The 20,937-nt window shown below is 54.4% G+C and overlaps 1 protein-coding gene across 4 annotated transcripts in view; it reads right to left on the bottom strand.

Annotated features, from left to right (window-relative positions):
- GNG7 (G protein subunit gamma 7) overlaps positions 1-20,717 on the bottom strand; it is a 65,062-nt gene extending 44,345 nt beyond the window's left edge. Inside the window, exons 1-2 of one of the 4 annotated variants that reach the window (XM_082780328.1) lie at positions 20,666-20,717; positions 8,421-8,498 (exon numbers count right to left, since the gene is read on the bottom strand). The gene's annotated coding sequence lies outside the window, so the exon portion shown is untranslated. Of the gene's footprint in view, positions 1-8,420; positions 8,499-12,909; positions 13,156-16,945; positions 17,386-20,665 lie in introns of those variants that run through there. The other 3 variants (XM_082780329.1, XM_082780330.1, XM_082780331.1) reach the window with 3 other exon arrangements.
- Positions 20,718-20,937: the final 220 nt, after the last annotated feature.

Raw genomic sequence — 20,937 nt, 5'->3', positions numbered from 1 at the left:
GAGCACGGGCACACTGGCAAGCTCAGCTTTCAAGAAACAAACACCAAAACCTCAAAAACTTTACGGCGGGACGGACTGAGCTGGCCTCTGGAAAACACAAAAACCACCACGGGGAGAGCTTCGAGACACGACCAGCGCTGGCAGAGGCGGGGATGCTCCCCTGCCCGCCGCCTTACGGGAGCACGGCCCCCTTCCTGCCTACCCGTAAGCGTTGCTCAACCCTCCTCCGGTCAGCCCAGCTCACCGCTGGGAGCGAGAGCCGTGGACTCCTTCCAAGAATCCATCCGAGCCGAAATCCAACCCTGCTTGTTTTCCCCACTCGCTGCCTGAACACAAACACGTTTGTTTTTTTTTGTGTTTTTTTTTTTTTGTTGTTTGTTTTTTTCAGGGAGCAAAACCCACGTCACTCAACTCCCCGCTGGGTTTCAGGCCGTGGTTCGCCTTGCCCCTTTTACCTCCATCTCCTGCTTTCAGTAAGTCAGTGAGGGACAGTTCTCATGCCCTTGTGTTGTTTTTTTTTTCAGAACAGCAAATTCTCACAAATACCACACCGAAAACACGAGCACCAACTCCAGCTGTCTGTGTAAACACGAAGGTGAGAGCGAAAGAGAAAGCCCCGTTATGGAAAAAGGAAGCACCTGCAGCGGGGTGCGAGACCGAGAGACCAAAACGGAGCGTGGGCCACAAGCCTGAAGGCTTCAGCCAACAGCAGAAGGTTTGGGATCAGCCCCAGCTCATCTCCTGGACCCCAAAACCAGGAAGGCACCGGCTGCTTCCTCGAATTCCCCGGCTTGAGCCGGGTTCTCCATCGCATCGCCCGCGTGCAGGGTGGGAGAAAGGGGGGAGGAAGATGAGCAGCCTGGGGGAATTTCAGCCATCAATAAGCAAAGAGCCTCTTCAGCCCCCTCCATACGGCATGATGTGCCTCTTGGAAGGAAGATTGCTCTCCCCATAGCCCGCTGCCTCCTGCTAATTGCTCTAAGGGATGAACTTGCCCCCGTAAATCACGGGCTGCACGGAGCCAGCGCTCAGCTCTAGCCCCCGCTCGCTGCCTCCCAGCTCTTCCAGCTCTACGTGATTTTATCGCATGAAAAAATAATTACTGCTTCTAAATGGCAAACAGATTGGAATAGCAAGCAGCTTGGCCCCGTGAAGTATGTGCAGTTGTTTAAGTGTCTCTGGTGCTCTCGGAGAGGTGATAAATGCCGAGCTGCTGCCGCCTCCGAGCTGCAGGGGAGAGCTCGAAGCCACAGCCAACGACGAGCCACCCAAAACCCCAAATCTACCTTTTGACTAAACTGAGCTCTGCTGACAGCAATCACGAGAGGCAACACCCAGTACGGGGAATTTCCTCTGTGAGAGTCACAGCATGGCCAAATGCTCGATGGAGGGGAAAAAAAAAGAGAACCCTCATCTATACCAAACGAAGTCTTGAAGCCGCAGCTACCTAACCAAACGCCTGGAACGGCGTTACAGACACCTTTATTTGTACTGTTCCTCCTCAAACTTCGTTGATGCACCTGCCTTTTTGACTGCCCTTTCTTTCCTTTTGTTTTAAAAGCAGCGCAGGGATCCCTGGGCTCAGCGCTGGCGCAGCAGCCACCGCAGCCCTTCAGATCCCTCCTGTAACCGGTCACCATTTTAAGCTCTGTTGGGGTTTTCTGCAAGCACAGCCGTTCAGGGCTGCTGTCGAGCCACATCAGAAGTCTCTGCAGCTGAAGGCAGGCCCTGAGCAGCTCCCAGGGGAAAAACCAGCGAGAGCAGCAGCCCCTGCGAGGCACCTGCAGCTCTGAATTTCGACCTCTCCACCCCAGAGAGCCCCTCTCATCTCCGCAGCACTGCCTCGTGGCCCTCGCAGAGCCTCCCAGGGGACACACACTTGTCCCCCTCGGCCGTCCCGCAGTCGGTGCCAGCCCTGCAGACACCCCGAGCTCGGCCTGATGAACTGCAGCAGCGTTTCTCCTGCTCTCAGCCCTTTGAACCCAAGGTTAACGCACGAGGCGCAGTTTGCAGCGGGGAAAAAAGCGAGCCAAAAAAACTTTCCAGAGGAACACAACACCATCTTCGGCTTTCCGCAGAAATGAGCCTTTTGTTTACAGGCTTGCAGGAGCTGACTCCAGGGGCTGGTCTGTTCTTGCTCAGAGAGGGAAAACAAGCCTGACCTCAGCGTGCTGGAATAAACTCTGCCCCCTCCTTCCTCGCATGCTTCTCCCAGTGCAAAGGTAAAGAACACGATATCCCGCAGCGTGACCCGGCTGAGCGCAGCGTGACCACGCGCTGCCGCTCGCCGACACCGAAAACAAGGCCAACGGAGCCAAGAAGGTGAGCGAGCTGGGCCAGCTCCTGCCTTCATTCATCTGGAGGCGCTGGCCAGCGGCTTCCCAGCCGGCCAAAGGTCTCCAGTAAGTCAGCTGGCCCCCAGTACGCCGCGTCCAGAGCTCGCCACTCAGCGCACGGCTCCCGGTGCGCAGCCAGCCACGCGGCAGGCACTCCCCTATCTCCCACTCGTAGCGTTTCCTACGCGGGCGATAAGCAGGCTGCAATTTCCTCCCAGCGGATATTGCAGAGCAGCGCCTGCCCGAACAAAGCCCTCAACATCGCCGCGTCGGAGTGCGAGGGGCTCCGCCACCCGCGTTAGGAACTCGTCGCAGGTGTTTGTCGCACCAACGGGTCTGGAAAAAAACACCTCGTTGGTTTTGGTCCTTCTTGACCCATGCCCTGGTTATATTTTGGGCCAGAAGCCTTTGCTCATTCTCACCCTGCACCACAAGCACCAGACTATCACAGATACCCTGCAGTGGGTGGGAGCGGCGAGGAGGGGAATTCCTTTCCGAACTGCCTGGAAGCGGCAACAGTTGGTAATGCAAGGCATCTCCCGAGGCAAAGCCTGCAGCTGCCAACGTTCCCTCAGAGCCGGTGCAAAGCTGGAGGGAAGACAGATCATCCAGATCATCCCTTCCAGCCCACCGGCAAGCCCACGGTGCCAGGAACTCCGTGGGAGGCAGTCGCTGCAGAGCCTTTCCAGCACCCCCTTCCAGCTCCCCGGCAGGAGGAATTTGCTTTCCTTCCCTCGGACGCTCCAAGATCCGGCGGGTCGCAGGGCAGGCGGGCGGCTGATGCTGTCAGCGATTCCTACTGCCACTAATAAAGAGCGCTAGGAAAGGATTAGAGGGAACACACAAGGTTCAGAGAATCCTTCTGCAGGAAGAGGCTGCCGTATGAGCAGTCTTTACGACTTTTCAAGAGCGTTTGAGTATGTGACAGGGTAAGAATCAAAGCCACTGCATGCATTAGGTGAACGAGACAGCAGCCCAGTCACCTCTGCACATAAAGCTCAGTGTGCAATGTTCCTGATAACACGATTTGGGATTGCAATGTGAGAATAAGAGAAAATTGCATTTGCACTGGCTGTGACTTTAGACTCTTTAGCTCCAGCTGCTCATTCAGTGAAGAGCCCCAGGATTTAGGAAGCCCAGAGCCACCAGCAGGCTGTTGGAGCAGAACAGCCTCCGAGCCCTGCCCTGATGAGAGCAGCGTGCCCGTGCCGTGCTGGTGCCCGCGCCGTGCTGGTGCCAGCACCGCCTGCCCCCGTGCAGCGCGGTTGGGCAACGCAGAACAGCTCATGGAAAATCAGAAGCTGCCAAATGGCCGAGGGCTCCTTCCGAGGCGTCTGATGGATCCCTCCTCGAGGAACTTGGGAACTGTTACATGCCGTACCCGTGGGCCAAACGCAAGCATTCCAGGCAGGTAGTGCTGACAGGCACCCAGCAGCACCGGCACGGGACCGTGATTCACGGCCACGCCGCAACCGCACGAGGTCGGCACCTGCCGTGGCAAGCAGGTCGCAGACCCGCACCAGAGCTTTAGGATCCCCCAGGACCGATGTCTCGGTGAAGTTAAAGGGAGAAGAACACGTTACTCGGGGTAAAGGTGCTCAGACCACGCTCGAAATTAAAGAGCTTTACTGGGATAACCCGCCCTGGTTGTAATTCTGCTACGCAGTGCTCTAAAAATAGGCAAAAGGTACTGGCCCAGAGGTAGACTTTGCCCAGTCTCCAAAAATAGACACCCAAAAATAGTAAATCATTACCAAGCAATTGCATCTGGACAACCAGTGCAAAACATCCGTGGTAAAAGACAGAGTTCATCGAGTTTTTAACTTTTCCCCATTAATTCCTCCAAGGGACGAGCAGATTCCTCTCTCCTTGCCCACAGCAGCCCTGCTATTTTCCAGCAGGCGGCCCAGGATTTTTGCTAAGTAACAGCTGCCACAGCCAGTGCACATTTGCTTTTGGAAGCAAACTGCTGGTTGTGAAGTTGCTAGGAGGTCTGTGCTGGCAACTTGCTCTGGAAGCCTTTTTTTAAGTCCTAAAAAGGGAAGGCTCGGAGGAGAGGCGAGCGAGAGGGGCCTTCCCTCCGGCCTGCAGGGCTTCACACCTCCAGGGACCTACGCTGCAAGCTGCCAGCCCGCAGGAACCGTTCAACGGGCCCCCCAGCAGTACATCTGTCGCTTTGAGGCCCCTCCACGGGGGGATTTCTGAGCAGCAGCTGCTCCTGTGAAGCTCGGCTCCGTCGGGTTTCTGAGAGCAACAGGAAACGCTGCCAGCAGCTGTGCTGCCCGAGGACAGAAAGCAACGCGGCCCCCGCGCAGCACCGCCGGCACAAAGGACCTGTGCACGAGCAGCTTTGTGGGTGGAAGGTGCAACTCTAGACCTGTTGTCCTGTAAGAAATAATGCCTAATTAAGCGTACAAGGTCCTACAAAGCCATCAGCTGAGGTGAGCAGGGCAGCTAGCACGGAGCTGCCTGCATTCCCACCCCACGCCGGGCTCCGCTGATGAGCCTGGGTGCTCGGAAGCACGGTTCCTACACGATCCCACATTCCTGCTCAGGCTTTGTTTTTCCTCGGAACAAAAGAGGAAAAAGTTCAAAATAAGCCCTGCAGACAGCAACATTCCATTCGTAAGAGTTCATTCTTAAAAGGAACGGGACAAACTAATTCCTCAGTAAATATTTGGGGTTACAACTCCGCTTCGCACCATCTCCTTCAACACTTCCAAGGGTTCAGAGAGCCAGTAATAGACTCAGGACACCAGCCCGTGGAAACAACAGGACTTATTTCAGCAGTAACAGAGCTATTTTTAAAAGTTTTACTTATGGGATGCCAATTTCCTCAAGCTGTTTGGAAAATGAAATGTAAAAACGTACAAACACTAATGGAACAAAAATGCGCTATAGCAACAGCCTCCTCTTGCTAGGAGATACACCAGATATGTTCCGGACTTTCCGATTCTCTTTCATCCCCAAATCACCTTTTCCTCCTTTTAGACAAGGGATCAAGAATAACAACAAAAAAAATCGCTATGTCTGTAGCAAAAAATATTTGTTTATGGAGAAAGTTTGTTCCTATAAAAAAAAAAATAAATCTGCCAGTTTTAGCAAATGCCTCCAGCTGTTACAAAGAGATCAAACCAGGGACAATGCACATCTTCGCTCTGGGGATGCTCACGTTTAATGTAATTAGATTAGCTCAGTGTCTCTGCCAAGCAAATAAGCAACACAAGAAGTCCTTTTATGTCGCTGACAGCCTCCTAAAAATCGGAGGAATTTTAAAATGTACACCAACCCAACAACTGCTTGCAACAGGAAGAGGAGGTGAAAGAGTATCCAGCTGAAGCAGCAAGGGAGAATTCATTACACTGTAAATACCAAAGCGAAACACAGATGGGATACTGAGGTTTATAATTCTTAAAGTGCCATTATAAAAGTGCACAGGCATTTGCTGTTCAATATTATGACAGGCATTCAGCCGGGTAACGTATAGCTATTTTCATAGTTGCACCAACAATTCGAGAACTGTTCCAGTAAAACAAACACGAAACATCAACAGGCTGTTGACTTCAAATCACTGAAAATGCCACTCAAAAAAAAAACCATGATGACAAACTAGCAGTGCTTCCAAGCTAGCACTAAAGCACTCCCCGGGGAAGGGATCTTTCCCCTTTCCTACAAGATGGATAAAGTTCAATCTGTTCTGCCATTACAGCAAGTGAAAAGGGAGCAAAGAAAAACGTCTCCTCGAAGGAAGGGAAGGGTTTAAAAGCAAGGTTAATTGCTTGGTTTTAAATGTGGATATTTCTCCTGGGATACATTTTTATCTCAAAGCAACTTCTGAGGTTATTTCAATGTGCTTTCATGTTATACAAGCGCCCTATCTTCTAGAGGCTATCAAGCAGTTTTATATAGCCAATTAGCAAGAAAACCAAATAAAAGCCGTAATGAACCCTGAGAAAACGGGGTGCTCTTGATGCATCAGTGATCACAAGGCCAGGGAAGCATTTCTGCAAGACGCAAGTCGCCAACAAAGATGTCTTCGTGTAAATCTAGGAACTAAACAAAACTCGACAGGATTAAACCCAGCTTCCTAACCACCAGAAAGGTGCTGAGGGTCCCGCCGGGCAGTGGTGACCTGCTGGCTGCTCACCACGCAGAGCTAAACGGAGCAAAAGGGGTCACAAACGGCTCCTGAAAACAGAAGCCAAGTCCAGCAGTGGCGACTTGTTCACAGCCCTGCTTCAGGAATGGCTTAAAAAGGGAAAAAAAGCAGGCGGCGGGCTGGAGAGAGATGTATGCTTACATACTTCAGTAAAAATTTGCCTCTTCAGTGAAGAAAGATTTGCTTTTGAGACGGAGACTGGCATAAGCATTTCCTGCTTGGAGCCCTGAGGCGATATATTACAATATAACAACCTCCATCAGTTTTCCTTTTTTTGTTTTTCTCCCCGATTTCCTTATGTTTCGAATTAACTCTCCAGTCCACCCTGACTCACAGCAAGGCTCGGTGCTGATTCCATGAAAATCGCTCCCTTCTTGGAGGAGACACCAAGTGCAAAAAGTAGGGCAAAATGACGCAAGTGGAACCGACAGGCGACATTTCTCATGAAAGTGAGGCAACAGGAAGCACCGCTGTACTCCTGCCACAACCCGGGGAAAGGACGACCAGCCGCATGATAAAACACAGCTCCTAATACATTTGCTAATGAGCGTGCCAGTCAATTACTCATTCCAAATTGATTTAAGGACTTAGGCTCTCTCAGCTGTCTGGAGACTGACGCTGCTGCTCTGATCACGAGCAGCTCACGCCTGGAGCTGCAGCACGGTCCAGCTGCCAGGGACACACTGCCCTCTCTTGGAGATCCCACTCAGAACCCAGGCTCCCAAATCAGCCCTGCAGAAGGATGCTGAAGACCAAAGTGCTGCTGGCATCTCTCAAAAACTCAATTTTTACCACTCTGGGTCAACGACCAATGCTACGTGATGGATTGCTTTGAAGAAAGAAGAGCGAACGTCTATGGGAAGAGCTGTGGTCAAGGTAGGCCAGTTTTAACCGATAACCTTGAAGGTACCATCCTACCAAAACTTTAATCTTTTCACCTGGAATGAAAGGCAGATAGCGTGTGGCACAATTGTGCCTTCCCTGGAGTATATTGTAACAGATAAAAAGCGTGGTGATGCCATGTTAACAGTCATCAAAGAATGTAATGTATTTTAAAAAATAATCCAATTTACAGACAACAGCTACCTTAGGAAATCGGGGTTTTTTTGTGACCTTGGGGTAATTTTAGACGCTTGACATCCTACTGATGGACTGTGAGCAGGTAAATACCCTCACAGACATGGACTTCTGTGTTTTGGTTCCCCAGCAGTGAAACAGGAGCAGTCTCCACCTGAAAGCTGGAGCTAAAACCAGAGGCTACTGCTCAAAGCAGCCACCCTTGCAGCGCTCAGAGGCCCCAGTGTACCACTGGGAGCAGCAGCCTAGCTGTCCTGCCATCAGAAAGCTGCAATTGTTACCGCTACCTAAGGTGCCTGAAGTTTCGTCATAATTTATCGAGCAGCCCTCTCAGGAACACGGCCTTCAAAGACAATTATTTAACCACTCACCCCTTGCATGACTAAGGGACCAGGTGATGCAGGGTACACGGAGATCTAGCACTTAGTGCTCTCGACAGAAAAGGCAGTTCAATTGCTGCCCTGTGTCCAGCCCTGAAAAAGCACCTTTTCAGCCCGAAAGCAGGGTGTACAGAGGTGCTCGCTGCAGTGACAGGATTGTAAGCGGCAGGTCTCGATGCACAGGGCAGGAGCAGAGCAGCCCTTCCCGAGGCTGCTGTGTGACTGACCCTCAAGTTACAGCCTTTCAAGGAACAGAATAAAACATTGCAAACGCCAACTGTTTGTGAGTTGTTACCCAAGCAGCGTTGAGGCCTTGGTCAAACCGCCTCCAGGTGACTCTGAGCGTGCTGCTAGCCTTGTAAGATATCCGTGGTTTGGGGAGTCAAGGATACAGAGACCTGAGGAGTTAACTGGGAGGCAGGAGGGATGGTTTGGAAAGCTTTTTGGTGTGCTGCTGTGTGAACATACCTGGTTAGGGAGCGTTCACCCTGCCGCCTTCAGAACAAAGGCAGATGTGCTCTCTGGCTTGAGAAATGGCTGGTTCTCCTAAAAGAAATGAAACAGAGAGAGTTTTCAGCAATTAAAACGTGACTGCGGGGAATGCTTGCTACTCTGCGAACATCAGGCTTTGATCCAACCGGCTGAAGCACCTCACATCTTTATTTTAATTTATTTTCTTTTTAAGACAGCAGACATCACAGCCATCCAGCTACAAAGCCCCTTCTCACGCTGACAGACGCAGGCAGTACGTTCTCCCTGCATGAAACCAGGCCGGAGCCGGCTCTCAAGGAACTATTTCAGGTCACCTCACAAGAATGAGGGAAACATCACATGGATTCACGGGTTAGCAAGCCAGCAGCTCTGCTGGCTTTAAGGCTGACGGGAGGCACAGCACCTGCCTGCATCCAGTGCAGTTCAGGCTCGAGTCTGAAGATGGCCCCACGCTCACAAGGGATGCCAGGCGCTCCTGCCTCCCTGCGCAACACCCAAAAAAAATATCACCGGGCACACAAAGAGCGGAGAAATATTCCGAATGCTTAGTCAGCCATCAATCACATGTTATTTGTCATACGCTGACAGCGGAGATGCTGTGAAGGCAAGGAAGCAGTCACATACATGCATTGTATATTTCTAAAGATGTAAGGCTGCAATACAGAAGCTACAACAAAAGAAACCAGAGAAAAATAGCATGAGCAACTCAGGAAAGTCAAAAAGAAAGAGAATGACAAAGATAGATTTAACTAAAGAAAGGGAAGGGGAAGGCATATCTGCAGTATTTCATTTTTTGTTCCTCCTCACAATGATCAAATTAAAAAGCCCACACACTTAAATTAAGTACAAGTTAAAGGGGAGTTGGAAATACAGTCATTCAGATTCACTATTTAGGTTAGGAAAATTGCTGCATTATATTCCTTTGTCAAGCGGCAGATGATGAAATCTGCAGAAGAAAATGCGGAATTTGGACCCATCTCACACGAAGCCAGAAGGAAAGCCGGGGGGCAAAGGGATGGGTTTCCAAGCGGCCCCGAGGAGCCCTGGCCCCATCAGCATCATCCACCAGGGCACACACGACAGCAGCTGGACACGAGTGTGCCTGACCTTCTCTCTCCCCCATGTCCTACGGCCAGCCCTAACGCCACCCTCAGACCCGGCCCACCACGTTTTAGGCCCCATCGCTACTTTATTTTTATTTATTTTTTAGACAACCGGATACACGACGAACATAAAAACCAGAATTGAGGCGGGGGAGCAGGGCACAGTTAGAGCTGCGATTTTCCTTTGCTCAGGAACCTTCGCTGTGTTTAATTCATACACTCGAGCACACCTCTGATAAAAACCCCTGTCTCCACGAGCTTTGAGCAGGATTCGTCCCTGACTTAGCACCCCACCGCCATTTCCCCTCCTGGGCCCGAGGCCTCAGCTGCCACCACAGGGCCCGAGGCCCAGCGAGACCCCTCAGAGCTTGACCCCCGACAAGGCCCTGCCATATATTAGCAGAGAAATACCCTCCAACACACAACAGAAGGAAGCACAAAGGGAACAGGGAAAATTAGTGTTATTATTTTAGGCAGCCACAGGCTCCGGCTTCCTTTAAGGTGTGATCAAAGCAGCAGGCGTGCCGGCCTGTCCTCTGCGAGGGCAGGTAGCTGCGTAGCTTGTTTCCAGAGGGAATTGTTTAACGTCTAATCATTAACAGCAAAAAAACACCCCAGATAAAAGTCAGCCAGTGATAGACCAAAGCAATGATGCATTTCAAGTCAGCAGAGTCATTACAGTCACCAGGAAGCGCGGGATGTTTGCTTGTTCCTGTTATGGCCCTACCGTGTTTCCCCTGCAGAGGGGACAGCTTCGCAGGAAACAATATAAATTAGAATTAGAAGTAGTCATCTCTTTGTTCTTCCAGCCTCCCTCCTCCAAGCACCACGAGCAGCAGCAGCAGGACCAGGCGTGCTCGCATGGTCGGGCATTTCGAGCTGCTGCTGCCATTACATGGTGAGGGGTGGCGGCAGCATCGCGAGCCTGAACACCACAGGGGCTGAGTTGGAAAGGGGCCGATGTCCACCAGCCTGGTCACTCACTGGCACAAATCCCAGTCCCTACAGCACTGGGAATCCCCGAGAGCCTGGCCTGAGGCACGGGGAAATGAGGGGCGCTGACACATGGCTTTGTCACACACCAAGCGCAGACATGGCGCACGTGTCTGATGGACACCGGTCTCCTACCTACAGCCTTCAAGCATAAAAACAGTGTGGCCAACGTGGCTCTGACACTGCTGTCAGGTGCAGCATGAGGACAGGAGGAACTTTGAGTCCTCTCAGCCTCCCAGGGAGTCTTCAGTATGAGGACACCCATGGGACTGGCCCACAATGTGCCATCAGCTGAAAAGGGAGGCGCTCAGCCCTGTCCTATCATTCCTGGGTCAGAACACAGAGAAGCAAAGGGAACAGAGCCCCCCAACCCTCCTCGAACACCCCTGGGTGCCCCCCGAGTGCAAGGACATTGACGAGGTGAGGCAGGAAATAATCCAGCACTGGGCCACTGCGTCTCGAGGGGATGCAGAGCCTTCTTCTTCCCTGCCAGAGGTGTGTGGACTCCAGGGATGAGCATGAAGGAACCACACCAGAAGTGCCACCTGCATCGCCCTCACTAAACCCTTCCTCGTATGTTTATCATTTAACCCTCTCCCCCTCAAAAAAAACACACTTAAAATAAGCATAGCAGCACCCTCCCTGCCCGGCTGCTCTGCTTCTACCACACATTCCTGGAGCTTCACGCTGAAATCCCAAGAAAAATGACTTGGGATTATGACATGGCACCACAGAACAAAACGCTCACTGGTTTTAACGGAGCCGTTCGCCATTCGTTCTTAATCTCCTCACTCTGTATTTATAGCGAAATACTCAGATAACACGCAGCTATGCTGTGCTTGAGGGCTCCGCACAGAAACAGGCTTCTTTAACACATATTTAGAAAAGGGGTATCTGAATAATACCTGGCTCTTTTGCGGTTTCTTTTAGCAAAAGCTCTCAAAAATCCATAGCTTGTTTCCCTACTAACCTGGTGCTGAAAATACCAACTGCCTCATTATAATCGCGTTACTGCTCCTAAAAAAATGTAATTGGAGACTTGGGAAGGAACTGAAACGTGCTGCCCCAGAGCACTGCCCTAGCGCGAGCGGTGCTCTTTGTGCCACCGGGAACATCAGCCCTTCACCCGCAGACACGATGCAAAGCCAGAACCAACACGTACGCAGGGTCCTTACAAGGTCAACTGAATTTCAACTCCGCTTTTAGCACCTCTGTACGACAGCTCGATCGTCCTCACCCGGACCTGCTAACGAAGCTGCAATCAGCACGCAAAGCTCGTAAGATCAGAGCAGCAGCCACTATCGGTAGAAACCTGAAAAAGCTTCAAATGGCACCAAAAGCACACTCCTAGTGAGAGCTGCTCCAGCACCACACAGCCAAGGAAGCAAACTGATATTTATACAAATGGATTAGAGCTGACTCGTCCATAAATCACAGATTTATGATTCATGCAAAGAAATCAGCAAATTCGCATTCACGGACAGGGACTTGCCAGCTCTCGGTGCGCAGGTGAGAGAGGTCACAAATTTATGAGCTCTCACTTACGAGTCCATCCCTCTCCAGCACATTTACACAGCTCGCGAAACCTTGAGGAGAGCACTTGTAGACAGGTCTGCCAGCGAGCGTTTGGCTCCCTGGATCCTTTACAATGCTCATTTCCTCCGGTCGAACAGAAACGCATGCGGGTGGCAGGGACAAGCATTAGATCACGCAACAGGTTCACCTGCTCTTTAACCTTCTCCTCCAGCAAGAAGCTCCGGAATAAAAGCTTAAATTAGGATGCTACACTACACACTGCGGCGCGGAAAGGGAGGTGCAAAAATTGAGAGCAAGAGCACTGTCAGCTTGCATTACCCTCTGGTTTTCCTAGACAAAATTAAACAGTGGTAGTGAAAATGGCTTTTTACTTCAATATTCTCACTGAAGCTTGGTCTACAGGCCACAGGACAAAGTGCCTGCCACGTGAAAACGTAAAACACCAAGTTTTAGGAACTCTGCAATTTACTCAGTGCTACCAGTGCTTGGAAGAGGAAACACTCCTGTTCAGGCACAACCTTCCAGCAAGCTGATGCATCAGCAAAAAATAAAGAACTAAGGGTGGCGTGGGCAAAAGTCTCTCAAATATTGTTACAGGACTACACGGCAGTGTCCGAGCCCACCCTCGTTCCCACCCCACAGTTACATCCTGGTTTTTATCAGCACAAGGCTGCAGGTTGTGCCCTCGTTTCTTGGTTTGAAGGAATGGGAATTTACATCGCCGTACCACGCACTGCAAGCAAGCAGCCAGCAAGATTGAAACGGAGCCAGCACACAGGTTAGGCTCCCTCTCACAGTAATTAAAAAAAGCACTATATTTGATTAACTTTTACCTCGTATGCACTTAAAAAAATTCCAGCAGCGTTTGGGTAACTGCTCAGGAGGCGGCCACGTTGCTCTGCCCGGCGGTCCCAAACCCGGCCCGTGGGGCACGGGGTTAGCAGGGTACGATCAGTCCCACAGGAATTTGAACCCGTATTTACCCCATATCACAGCGGCACACACACGGGGAGAGTGCAGGAGGAAGGCTTCACTTACACAGCCAACAACAGCCTCAAGAATGACACGATTAAATCAAGGAGCAAGGGTTAAGTGCACGAGGCCAGCAGCTCGAGCAAGTCCTCAGGAGCTCAGCTGCTGTGCCGGAGACCCCTTGGCTTCTCGAGACGCCTGCACACGTGGACTTTGGCCCCAAAACACCTCGTGGGTGCCTGGCAGGACCCGTGCGGCGCTGAACCTTTGAGCCACCAGCCCCAGCAGCCCCTCAGCGCACCGGGAGCTCTCAACAATCTCCCTACACCATCAGCAGCTTCGTTAAACCCCGGCTGAGATTTCCTGCCCCTCTTCCTGACCACCCCGGGGACACTCACATCTTCCCAGCGCTGCCACAGCTTCCCTTTCCCTCCCCAAACCCGGGAGAAGCAACTCGGGAGCAGCCGGCTTGCAGATCGCAGCGGTAAGCGCGAGCAGGGCTTCGCCTGCAGCCAGATCGTGTTTCACCTCCCGAATAACAGCATATACCCGGCTATCCAAACAAGCTCTCCCAGCTGTTATTTACTGAAGAGAGTAGGAAGTGGTTACTCTCTCGAGCTGCAGCTAAACCACAGCAACTTTTAATTTTTTCTCCTTACTGCAGCAACGAAGGGAGCGCAGGAACGGAGCGCACAAAAGAGATGCGCACAATACATCTCCTCTGTTGGTTGACAACCCTCTGCTATTTCGGGAATGCTCATCCGCAGGTGGAATTGGATTTGTGCTCCCATGACTGACAACACAACTCACTCGACTCCGCTCCATCCTGGCCTATGGCAGCTGCTGCTATTTTGAGCACCGTGCCATTCCAGCGCTGCCGCACGGCATTAATCCAAAGGCGAGAATGTTTCCCTAACCCGGGGTTTTTCACGTTTTTAAAAGAAATCATGGGGTTTCAAGAACTTTCGCAAGAGAGGCGAAGAAACCTCTCCAGCAAAGCCAGGCTCTACCTGCACGAATGGGATTTTGGAAGCAAACCCTGGTGCTGCTGAGACCATCACCACAAAATGAGCCCCAGCCCTGCAGCCTGCTGGAACGGGCTGAGCACCCCGAGCTGCACCATCACCAAGGTCCTTCGGCAGCCAGCAGGAAAGCTTGCTCTGTCCCCTCCGTCCTGACAAGGGCCTTGCCTTCTGGCAGCAGGCTGATAACGGAGTCCTTCAGAAGGCACCGCCGCAGCCAGCCTGTGCTGGACCTGTCCCCAGAAGCACCCGTGAATGAAGGAGACAGAAAAACATGATGCAACACCGAGCGGATAACACACACTAAAAAAAAAAATATCACATCTAGCACGTGTTTTTTCCACGCACGGGCACCACAAATGTTTTTCACAAACATGCACCAAAAGAGCAGCCTCTCCTTGAAGGCTCCAGAAATGTGCGAGCTAATTGCTCCTTCGGAGCCTCTACAAAGTGTCAACCCGGATCCCTAGAAAGGAAAGCTGAGGGTGGGATAATAAGGCAAAGAATGTTAACCACCTAATTAGTAAGCAGAGGAAGAAGAGCTCTGCCACCCGTCAGAAGCGCTGACTTTTCCGAGCCTGCTGCTGACCCGTGTGAGCACCCCAGTTAAACCAGCAGCCCCGATCTCAGCCGTTCACCCCCAGGTCCGTACCGCGGGCTGCTGCGAGCCCAAGAACCTGTCCAGCTCCGCACCCAAAATCAGCCCAGCTCCCCCCCCGAGCAAGCAGCACCAGCACTGCAATTAAGCCACGAAAGCTGCCCCGGGTGAGCCATTGTTTCAGCCTCCAGAAGCTCGTGTCTTGAACGCTGCCTGCGAGGAACAATGCCCGGACAAATTACATTCTGGTCAAGTAGCCACCAGCTGCAGCTCGTGCGCGCACCATTTTTTTTTTTAACTAATATTCTGGAGCAAGCCCTTCCTTGTCCTCCAGAAGCTGAATTGCTCGTGCCCCACGGGGCTGTTAGAAAATAATTACTTCTCTAAACCCACGGGCTACTCTCCCAAAGTAGGTGTGCCCCATGACTAACGGCTGGCAACCAACCAGTTCCACCGGCATTGGTATGCTGCGAGCACGGAGCCGCCGCTGTCACTCGCCACAGCTCCTGCTCTATTTGGACTAACGAATGTGAAATCCTTTCCTCACCCCAGCGTCCTCGCATCATGCTGCACGCAGCTCTGTGGACGCCTTGACGAAGCCTGTCTGCAGTTTATCACGAGCCCTAATAGATCCGTCTTTGCAGCAAATTCTCCAACCTCGACTAGTTTCTACGAGGGATGTAAGGACGCGGATTTGAGCGCTGACAAACGAATTTGGCATCGCACCCCGGCAGCATAAATCGGCAGAAAGCTGCTCTGGTTGCTCTCCCCGGGAGGAAATTCACAGCAGGCTCCTAAGCACGGCCCTGCCCCAAGCTCAGCACCGCCGGTCGGAGCCTGCAGAGCACGAGGCTAGAAATGGGCGAGAAAGACACGATGAAATGGTGGTTTCCCCCCGAGTACCTCTACATTCCTCTTACAGAGGTCTTACAGCGACAATCCTAACCAGCCTTCATTCCACCTGTACCAAAATCAACTTTTCTTTACCTTAAATCATGGCACAGACCAGCAATGAATTCCCCCCTACCTGCAGCCCCCCTCACCCAGCCACGGCAGCAGCAAGAGCACGCGGTGAGCTGGGCAGCGTCCTCTCAGCTCACACACTGCGACTTCTTCACCAGCAAAACCCAACCAAACCAGCTGGGAAGCCCTCAGCCACATCAAAGCGGGGTTTAAAGCCCATCAGCACAGATTCCCAGTCTTGTGGTTTCCCCTCCAAACCCCAGTCCCGGCCGTACAGGACTCTCGGCTGCTGGACACTGGCTGTTTTCTTCCAATCCTTCCCTGCTTTTCAAACCAGCGCCTCCAAAAAGAGAGAACAATCCACTTCTTTTTCTATTTCTAAGCCACAGATCTAGTCCTTAAGCAGAAAATATGCCCAGTTCCACTTCCACCTGCCAGCTTCAGCAGGTGCCTCACAAAAAGCTCATTTCCTATCCCACCCGATGACCGGCACCACTTTTGTTTTGAGGCTCGGGATCTGCTTCTACGATCACAGTTATGGACACAATTCCACAACTAAGGGCAAAACGGTCACATTTCTTGGCCTTAACTAAGGAATTTTCTTTAAAAAAAAAGGGAAAAGAGGCTCTCCGACAAGCCTGTGCTCCTCTTCTCGTAGAGAAGTCGCGTAGTAAGACTGAATTCACAGCGCTGGTGTTTGGGAATGGTACCAGAGTTCATCGCGAGTAAACCGAGCAGAGAAGCTGCGCGACGTCATGATTTGAGCATAAACACTGCTCCTCTGCCAGCAAACAAAGAAGTTACCCTGAGACGGGAGGAAATGAGAATAACCATGACTACAGCAGGAATAATCTCCTACAAGCAGTTTCTGTAGCACGTCTACCGGGCAGCCCTGCCGGAGTTTCAGAGCCGCAGCAGCAAAAGCTGAGGACGAGCAGAAAAGGGTTAAAACACCAGAAAAAAAACAGCACAAGGACTCGCCGCGAGAGCGGACGAGGCAGAAATGGACAAAAAGCCTTCGGGGCTCGCAAAAGCAAACACCCAACGATTCTATACGTTTAAAAATAGATTTTGTTCTTCCGAAGGGGGGCAAGGCGAAGAAGGGAGCCTCTGGAACATCCACGCGTCCTCCCCCCTCCGCCTCCATCCTCCCAGCAGCACAGAGCCCACCGCCAGCGCTGGCCCCAGGCCAGGGCCAGTTCTGATCCTGGCTGGCCCGCCTTGGGATGTTTTTAAAAATCGCTCTCGGGCAGTCCTTTCCCCGGCCTTCCTCCCTTTTTCTGCAGGGTGAGGGCGAAACAAAGCAGGAGTTACCGCGGTTCCTCGGCTTTCGCAGCTTCTCAGGAGTCCAGCAGCGAGGGCAATCTCTAGCTGCAGATTCAGAGGTGCTTTCTGATTACGCAGGCCAGGGCACAGAACAACTTTTTTTCTAGTCTGTTAGCAGGAACGAGGAAAAACATGCAATAAATTACGAAAAAGCATAATCCTTAACTAAATTTCCTGTTTTGTGTCTCAGCATAGCAGCGTGCCTGAATTTCCTCCTTTTTTCTTTTTTTTTTTTTGGTGAGGTCGCAGCCAATCCCTACCCACCCACTTCAGAAAATGTAATCCAGAACTACCGAAGATTTCCGACACGTCTGAGTTTGAAGAATCACCCGAACTCACGGCTCCTTCCCTGCCAAAATCCAGCTCCTACACCCCAAAAACGGGGATTAAACCGAAAATCTGCTCCCACCACGTGCGCTGACCACCGCCAGCATGGAGAACTGACTGGTGGCTCGCCTCCTTCAGCCCTTCCACACAAATCTGTTGCGGTGCCCGGCCTCAGCTCCAATTAGCCCGGGGTTTTTTGGTGGCCAGCCTCAGCTCCAACGAGCCCGGGGCTTTTCGGGTGTTTTGCAGAGCAGCGAGGCTTGCCGGGAGGCTGCACCCCGAGCCAGCAGGCGCAGCTTTCACTTTCACAAGGAGCGTTCGAAACGAAAACACGGCTGCGTTGCACAATGCCCCGCTTGTTCGGGCCTTTCAATAAAGGGCCTTTTAGCGGGACGAGCAGATGATGATGATGATAGGGGACGCAGAGATGGCAGCAGCAAGATCTGCACCGAGGGACGGGGCAGAGCCACCCGAAGCGAGCTGCTTACACCAGGCCACCAGAGCCTGGCACCCAAAAGCAAGCTCCAGCCCCTCCGCAAGCTCCAGCCTTTTATTTCTAAACGCAAACCGAGCAGGTAAACTTAAAACACTGATTTTTTTTTTTTAAGAAGTCTGCAATTTTGCTGGTTTGTCCTTATTGCACCGTGGTCAAGCCACGCCGCGGCAGGGAATTGCATTTACGTTGTCCTTTAGTTTTGTTCCCTTCCCATTTTGGTTTCTCCTGGCGTTCTGCAAACTAGGAAACCCGTAACGAGGAACGGGAACGCGTCCCACCAGCCCCCCTGCCCCGCGGGCAGCTCAGCACCACGCGTGCTGCCCCTCGCTCCATCCTCCTGCGCTCCCCACGGCACCATCCTGCTCTGACCGAGCAGATTAAATAACGAGAGAGGTACCTGAGCAGGATTAGAGGTGCTACCAGAGCTCTCCAGAGCTCGCTGACCTCCGCATCGCTCCGAGTCCTCGTCAAGGTGGGGAGCGCAGCGCTGGGGGCGTGGGGCAGGGCAGGACCGCGAGGGGCAGCGCTGCCCAACAGCTCTACCCCGGGAGCTCAGCGCCCGACTCCAAACCACACCAGCGACCCCACACCGGTATTTTATCTCCCCCTTTTCCCTCCCCACGCCAGAAACCCCCAAAACGACTGCAGACACCTCCCCGCTCTTTGCACAGCCACCCATTTGGGGTGCCGAGCACCGACGCAGCGAGGTTGCCGTCCCTTTGGCAGCCTCCTGCCGAGCAGCACCAAAACTCTCATGATTTCTGAGCCGTGAGCGCAGCACGACCGACCCAAACCCTGCTTCGGCCCCGAGCTCCATCACCGAAGGGACAAGAAGGCGCTTTGGAAACGACGGCTCGAGCTCTGCCCTTCGCCAAGGAGCCAAAGAAAACTTCCCCCTTGGCACCGGCGAGCGACCGAGCAGCGATTTCCAGCACCCGGGGGTTAGGGGCAGCCAGCGGGGCAGGGGCAGTGGGTGCAGGAGGAGGAGGAGGAGGGCGCCCACCTCCCCTCCCCTCCCCTCCGTTATCTCCGGCGGGCAGATAAGGAAACGAGGCAGGAAGGCACAAGTCGGGCCGGCCGCAGGGGAAGCGTGAGAGCGGGGAACAAACCTCCGAGCCCTGAGTCACCGGCACCAGCCCCGGCCCCGCGGCACCACGGCGCTGCCGGCCCCGTGCCCGCCGGGATAACGCCTCCCCGGGGCAGGGCCCGGTGTCCGGGCGCACCGATTGCCTTCAGCAGTGTGGGGTCAGGGCTAAAACAGGAGGAAAATTGGTGGCCCCGTGTCAGGGCACCTCCTGTGCCAGCCACCAAACCCCCCAGCAGCCCCCCCGGCAGCACCAAGGGCGGCAGAAGGCCCCCCCCCAGACGACGGGCCCTATTTCAACACCTCGATCTGGATTTTTTTGGGTGTTTTCCCCCAGGATGGCTGGAACCAGCAGACAACAAACCCAGCCCCTGAGGTCCCGGGGGCTTTTTTTAGGGCCACGCACCGACCCGCAGCCCAGGCTCGGACGTCCCCACGGGACGAAGGCCTTGCCCCGGCCCTACACACCCCATAGGGGAGCAGCTCGTTAGGGAAACCCAGTAATTACCTAAAAGGCCTCCGATTTACCCCCGGGTTGGGCTGCAGATCGGGTTACCCGCTGCTGCGGCGCACCGCAGGTCGGCTCGCCCGCCGGGAGCAGCTCGGCAAGGAGCACGGCCACAAACAGCCCCAAACTCTGCCGGTTTTCCCCCAAAAAAACATGTGAAATGCGACCCAGCACCCTAAACCCCACAACTTTCCCCCCTCCCTTACAAGCAGAGGGCGAGGAGCCCCAGCGTCCTGCGATCCTTTGTGCTCGGGGGGGCCAGGGACACATTTGGGGGCACCCCAGTGGGGGCACCCCGCGGCCCCGCTGATGGGGGGGGGCTGTAGGGGACACGGGGACCGGCCTCGGGTGCCCAACGGGTCCAGACCCTGCTCCTGGGGGGGGGCACCTGCAGCTCGTTTGTCCTGATTAATAATTATGGGGGGGGGCAGAGGGGTTCCTGCCTTTGTGTGCAGTCACCCCCCCTCTTTGGGGGTCTCACAGCACAACGCCCCCCAGGCACTGACCCCCACCTGCCCCCCCCCCTGCCACCAGACCCCCCCCTGCCAATGGGACCCCCCCAGCTTTCCTCCCCGACCCCCCACAGCCCCCAACCCACCCATCTGTGACCCCACCAGGGGGCATCGCCCCCCCCCAACCTCCCCCCCCAGCCCCCGAGGGGGGGGGTCTCTGGGGCCGTGCCCCACCTGCGCCCCCCCCCCCCAAACAGCGGGTCCCAAACCCCCCCGTGGGTTCCAACCACCCCCCGCACCCCCCTTCCAGCCCCCTCCTCGCCCCTTCCCAAACACCCTGAGACCCCAGCACGGCCCCCCCGCCCCAAAAGCCCCCCACACCCCCCCCACACCCCCTTACTGACCCCCCCATCACCCCCCCACCCCAGCCCCCCTCCCTCAACCCCTCCCCCCTCCCTCAACCTCCAGCACCCCCAGCCCCCCCCCACACCCCCCCAGACCTCCCCTAACCCCAACCCCACCCCCCCACCCCCCCGAAGCCCCCCCCCAGCGCCCCCCCAAGCCCCCCCCGACCCCCCAGCGCCCCCCCCAAGCCCCCCACCCCCCCTTTAACCCCCCAACCCCCCCCTTTTTACCCCCCCACCTCCCCAACCCCCCCCTTTACCCCCTCCCTCCCTCCCCAACCCCCCCCCACGACCCTCCCCATCCCCCCCCCGCCCCCCCCACTCCCCCCCCCCTTTTTCCACCGTGCCCTCACCCGGGGGCTCCACCAGGCCGCGGCCTGCACCGGACCCCCCCCAACCCCCCCCCATGCCCGTTTTGCCCCCCCCAAGCTCCTCACCGGTCCCGGGGGGGGGGCTCCGAACCGTGGGGGGGGGGCACCGGGAATTTTTTTTGGGGGGGGGGGGGGGGGGAGGCGCCGCCGCCGCCGCCGGAGCCAGCAGCCGCTGCCGCGCAACGCAGCTTGCTGGGCGGCCCCGCCGGGCGCGGGCAGGGCCAGGGCGGGGGGCGCCCGGCCACGCCTCCCCGCTGACGGGCAGCGCCGCCAGCCAATGGGAGAGGCGGGAATGGGGCGCGCGGGGAGGAGGAGGCGGGGCGAGGGGCAGGCAGCAG

This window comes from Aythya marila, assembly GCF_965140915.1.
Source record: "Aythya marila genome assembly, chromosome: 27".
Lineage (NCBI taxonomy): Eukaryota > Metazoa > Chordata > Aves > Anseriformes > Anatidae > Aythya > Aythya marila.
Note: the sequence above shows the minus strand (reverse complement) of the source record. Positions and strands in the feature narration are given on the sequence as shown.